The following is a 6159-nucleotide window of genomic DNA, read 5'->3' as shown; positions in this document are numbered from 1 at the left end:
TTTTTTTTATCTCTACATACAAATGCGAATTTTGATGAAGATTCACACAATATATTACACTTCTATGTGTGCACGTATAAAGATTTTGGAATTTTTTTTAGTTGTAAAAATCCAATTCTCTGAACTTCAGAGAAACAGGCACAATGCCCGTGCTCCAAAGTAACCTTTTGCAAAGCAACGCTGTATATATAATTCGACCTCATGGAAGTCCACTGTGCATATTTTGGTGTGGTGGATAGCCTGTGCGTATAATGCAATCTGCGACTGTGAGATCTCAGCATGGATTCTAAGTCATGCAATTTATTTTTACTGTTGGCTTTAATACGTGATTAAATAAAATATGAGGCGATTCCTCACGCGCAGGCTACCCAGCTCCTCCCCTTGCTCTCAGTCACTTACATGTGAACCACCGCCACGCTGTCACGCCATGCCGGCATAGCGTACGCCTGGAAACGGAAGGAGGCACCGTATTTGCACAGCTAGATAAGTTTGAGCACCAGTTTCATGTATTTTACAATTTTAGACACCAAACTGACCGCGCCGAACAAGCTGAGTCACCCTTAGTGTATTTAACTCTTGTTTGAATTGCACCGGGAATGTGGATCTTAGTAAGTGTACTAATTGTTGTAACTACTATTTCAAAACAACTACACTCATTTTGATGATTTTGTAGCATCCTACATGCATTATACTACTAAGGGACTGTCTAGGTCTCAGTCGACTGAGACTTCACAGTCGGCTGACGTCATCATATGTAGATTAGGCCTGTTAAGTAGCTCTCTATCTCCTGGGTTGAACCGGCTTAACACCTGGGCTGGTTTCTCTTTTCCTGTTTGTTTGTTTGTTGGGCTGGGCCATGACATTGTTTGCTTGTGGGCCCGGACGACATAGGAAAAGATAAAAAATATATTTGCTGCTCTGCTTTATGAACTGTACTTTTTGACTGAACCCAGGCAAAACCTCATGCCCACAAGCATGGAGAAACTCACTAGTGTAAGGGCGTCTGATCTCCTGATTTTCTCCCCCTCCCACCTTTCCTCCCGCCTTCTCTTTTCTGATTTGTTCTAGATCTGATTTTCTTTTCTCTCTTCTCATGTTTGTAACAGCAATCCTGCAGCAGTATGGAAGATTCCTGATGGGACAGAGGTTAGAGTTATAATTGGTAGGAAAAATTCAAGAAGAGGCAAAACTGAATCAAGTAGTATTTGACCGGCATGTGTGTTGTAGCAATTCTGACAGCAGAAAATCATTTTATTTTTAACTGTATGTCCATGAAAAATTGATGTTGGACTCCTCCCTACAAAAGTTGTATATGGATTGATTGGTTCATGTTTTAGGGCATAATATGGCTTGGTAATTAAAACAGAAATCAGTAGGGTGCTGCCCTCTCCCCTGCACAAGACACTAAAAAGAAAGACTGAACTTTTTTCAAGATTTGCTACAGTGGGGTTGTATTACAAGGATATTATCATACATGACCCTGCCTAGTGTACAGAAAAAGATGAGAAAAATGTAGCATAGTTAACATCTAGTTTGGTGACTACAGAAGATCAAGAATGTATAGTGTGAACTAAGAAAAAAGAAACAGAGGCATAGAAAAAATGAACCTTTCTTGTGGATGGCCAAATATACCTCAGCAACAATGTTTGCTCTTCATTTTGTAGGTGCTGGACGGAACTATGGCACAAAGAACTCCAAACAGCTGCGGACCAGTCCCAGTTAATCTGCTGACACCGGTTCATGTAAGATTGCTTTTTTTTTTGGAAAAAAGGTTGTTCACAAGGGTGGCCAAAAAAAGGAACTTAGAACATCATTCTCCATGTGCAGCAGCCATACCTTGGTGTCCAACATGTGCAACATCAACAAACGGTGATGAATCTGGCATCCCAACCATCTTTTTTTCGAGAAAACGCAAAAGAGTTTGCGTTTCATTTCATTGAACAGGAAGAGAACAGTAGTACAGGTACAACCTCCCAAGAGGAGGGACACACGCACACACATCATCGTCCTCACCAAACGAGCAGGCGAGGAGGTGCTACCAACTACAGACTGCAACTACGAAAGGTTTAGCCTTGTCCAGCCTCCAACCATGAACGGTGAGGTAACTAGACTCAGAGCCTCAAGGCCACATCACAGCCGTTGCCAGGCGCCTCCAAAGAAGATCGCATCTCCAGGGCTGTCCAGGCCAACGTACCTTCCACCCATAAGTGCCTAGGAGACGGCAGGTGGATGGCAGGACCCAACCAGGACTAGTGAAGCCATCGTCTTGGACATGCCGGCGCCGGCGTACATAGCGCCCCGGACGCCCACGCTCTATGCTGAAGCACTCATCACAGCATTGCATTACCAGCAAGCCTCGCCGGAAGACCGGGGAGGCCACCATCTCCAGTTGCCGCATCGGGGACTCCAAGTGCGACCCAAGCAACGCCTTCAAGAAGGGAATGGCGCTGAGACGCCGCCGCTGCCTTGTCCAATGAACTGGACCAAGGGTTTCCCCCGGTGCTCGAGGAGAGGGTCAGTCTGGGCCATGACAGCGCCTCTGTGGAGGTTACGGCACTCTCAGGTGTCGCCGTTGTCAGCGCAGGTCATCGCTGCGCAGGGATTTCGCCCCGGCCCAAGACCAGAACCCCAAATACCGCCGAAGTAGAGCAGGCAGGAGACGGGGAAGCAGACCGCCGGAGAGGACCGTCAGCACCGAGAGGGAAACCACGTGTCGTCACCGTCGATGTAGGGAAGCACCGGCCAGCGCAGAGCAGCAGCCGCCGGATGGCTGCCAAACAAGGCCAGCCACCGCAAGGGGTCGCGTCGAGCAGGGGTAGTGGCGCCGTCGCTGGAACCTGCCACCTGCACCTTGCTATCTTCAAGTGCATTTGCACAACATGTATGTGCTTTCATGAACAACAAAAATAAACTCTTTAAGTTATCTGCCTTGATGAATATAATCTGGTACTCTGTTGCACATCAAGTTCTAGCATGCAAGAAAAGTAAAAAAATGCAGGGTCATGCCAAATGCGAGTGCCTTAGAAAATAAATAATAATAATCTCAGTATGCCGAATGCCTCAGAAAATTCAAACAAGCATTGGCAATGCTCAGTGCAAGCAGGCAATTGAAGGGACATCAGTAACAACCAAGTCCAAGTACATCACAGCAGAATTCAATAGTTACCTTTGAAAAAATCTCAGCTACCTACCTCTATTTCAACGTCGGCCATGGAATTTGTTCTCTTCATTTCGCACTCAGAAAAGTACGAGGTCAAGCCAAACAAAACACTAATTCACTCCCTCAGATTTGTGATTCACACCCAAAAAAAGCGCAAAAAAAAACATACCCAAAAATCGTCATCTCCATTTGCAAACTCCATCCCAGAATCTAGATTCGCACCATATATCCCCTAGCTGGCAAACAAAAAAATCTGAGATAATAAAAGCTTGTCATAAAACTGTGGTAGAGATTAAGTGAGGATGGTTAATCCGTTCACATATTGCTAATTGTAACTAGTAAAAGGAAACACTCCCAGATTTTCTTATGGAAATGTAAAACATCAAGTGTCTGTTTCGGTAGTTCAGACAAACAAAACCAAAACAGGCACTACAAATCCAACATTCCATGAGTTGGAGAGAGGAAGCTAAAAGCAGAACAACTTTTGAATAAATATGGAAAAATTGATGTTGAAAAGATTAAGAGATGCCTTAATTAGTCAAGACTATCAGCAGCAAATCTCCTACCTTGAGAGACACAGAAGATAGCTAAATCCATCAACTATAGTGGTAAAAAAACTAACAGGTGCAGATCACTTGCACGGTAGTACTACAGGAGTACTGACCTAAGTAATTCAGACATGTCTACTGACAGTGAACTTGGATACTTGTAAATTCACAACCACAGAATGTCTACTGGCAGTGAACAGAATTAGACTGACGCTCTCGTAAAGCACAGAAAATTCAGATGTAGTCCTACCAAGTTCCCCATCTCGCTGACCGGGGCGGCGCCGGAGGATGATGGAGAAGACGGCCGAGCTGCCCCTGCCCCCTTTTCGTCGGGCAGCACCACCGGCGCAGCTGCTGTGCAGCGGGATGGGAACTGGCGTGGTCCGCCGTGAACTGGTGTGCCCCCCCCCCCCCAAATCCCTCTTCTGGACTTGCAAGTCCCTCTCATAATCGTGATTCTCACCAAATTACGGAACCCTAGACTATAGAAAATTGACACCCGCAGCTCGATTTCACCTCGCGTACACGCAACGGGGGCATGATTTGTGGGGTGGAGGGGAGAGAGGGGAAAAGGGGCCGTAGCTAACCTCACCAGCAGGGCGCGAGGACTCTGGAGGGGCGCCGGGATCGCCGAGCATCTCGTTGCCGGCGACTTCCGCCGCGGAAACCTTCGATGTGGCCGCCCCCGTGATGCGGCTTCCTTCCTCTCCCGTTTTCTCTCTCTGTGTATGCTCTTCTCTCAATTCAAACAGTGATGTGGCCTCCAGAAAGATGTTGAGCCTGGGTCCACATTCCAGAGACTTTAAAAAGGAAATAAATAGAAAACAGCAGCAACGTCTATAGTCACTCCCTTCACAAATAACATTAAAAATGTGTCCGAGGATCTGGACAAGTAACTCTTCTCTCCTTTAATATGCTCCCTTTTTTTTTAGAAAATGAGCTCCATTGTTGAATCAGATACAAAAAACAAATTAGATTTTTTTATTAAATCCTTGGGAAAACAAAAAAATGCAAAAAGGAAAAAGGAAAAAATGTATATGGTTTCAGAAAAAAAAGAGAAAAAACACAAACTAGTTGTGAGATCGGGTGCTTGATTTGTGTTTGCGGGCATGGCAAAAAACGGCGGTGTTATGGTGCTCATGTGATACATAGCGGGGATAGAGGATTCACGGGGGAGCTGCCACCTTCCGACCAAGCAAAAAAGTCTAGTTGCGAAAATGTTTGTAAAGAGACATAGTTATAGTCCGGGGGGCCGCGCTTGCAAATTGCATGACTAGTTGCCCCCCTCTCTCTTACCGCCACCCCGCCGACAAAACAAAGGCCCCTAGTTGAAACTAAGTTAGAAGACACTAAGTACGACCATGCTAGAAAGACATGTGGTTGCATGAGTATATTTGGACATGCAGCTGGTCACCTCTCTATCGTTGCCGCCCCCTCCGACAAAACAAAGGTCCCCCAGTTGCAACCAAGTTAGAAGACATGCAGTTGCATGCCTACTGAGGGACATGAAATTGGCCCCATGTCTCTAGACGCCGCCCCCTCCGACAAAACAAATGTTCCCCGGTTGCGACCAAATTAGAAGACATGCAGTTGCCTGCCCATTGTGGCACATGCAACTAGTGCGTCTACCCGTACAAAAAAATGAAGTCGAGTTGCAACCAAGTTATAAGACATGGAGTTGCGACCATGCTCGAAGACATGCAATTGCGTGCCTAGTGCGGGGCATACACTTGGCCCTATCTCTCTCGACGCGGCCCCCTCCGACAAAACAAAGGCCCACCCAATTGCGACCAAGTTAAAAGACATGCAGTTGCGTGCCTAGTGTGGGACATGCAACTGGGGCCCCTCTCTCTCGACGCCGCTCCCTCCGACAAAACAAAGGTCCCCAGTTGTGACCGTAGTAAGAAGACATGCAGTTGCGTGCGTATTGTGGGACATGAAACTGGCAAAGTCGGAGTTGCAACTAAGTTGTAAGACATGCAGTTGCAACCATGCTCAAAGACATGCATTTGCGTGCCTAGTGTGGGGCATGCAGTTGGGCCCCTCTCTCTCTTGACGTCGCCACCTGCGACAAAACAAAGGTCCACCAAGTTGCGACCAAGTTAGAAGACATGTAGTTGCATGCCTAGTGTGGGACATGCAATTAGCCCCATCTCTCTCGACGCGACCCCCTCCGGCAAAATAAATGCCCCCCGGTTGCGACCAAGTTAAAAGACATGCAGTTGCATGCCTAGTGTGGGACATGCAACTAGGGACCATCTCTCTCGACGCCGCTCCCTCGGACAAAACAAAAGTCCCCAGTTGCGACCAAGTAAGTGTTAGGGAACGTAGCATGCAATTTCAAGAAAAATCCTACGCTCACGCAAGATCTATCTAGGAGATGCATAGCAATGAGAGGGGGAGAGTGTGTCCACGTACCCTCGTAGACCGAAAGCGGAAGCGTTAGATTAA

At 46.8% G+C, this 6159-nt stretch overlaps 1 long non-coding RNA gene across 1 annotated transcript; it reads right to left on the bottom strand.

Annotated features, from left to right (window-relative positions):
• Nucleotides 1–1919: 1919 nt before the first annotated feature.
• LOC123050482 (uncharacterized) lies at nt 1920–4451 on the bottom strand. Its single transcript, XR_006423781.1, has 3 exons — nt 4296–4451; nt 3330–3396; nt 1920–2888 (listed from the first exon to the last, which is right to left on the bottom strand). It is a non-coding gene; the product is annotated as an uncharacterized lncRNA (long non-coding RNA).
• Nucleotides 4452–6159: the final 1708 nt, after the last annotated feature.

The sequence above is a fragment of the Triticum aestivum genome, chromosome 2D, assembly GCF_018294505.1.
Source record: "Triticum aestivum cultivar Chinese Spring chromosome 2D, IWGSC CS RefSeq v2.1, whole genome shotgun sequence".
Taxonomy (NCBI): domain Eukaryota; kingdom Viridiplantae; phylum Streptophyta; class Magnoliopsida; order Poales; family Poaceae; genus Triticum; species Triticum aestivum.
This window is presented reverse-complemented; position numbering and strand designations above follow the sequence as displayed.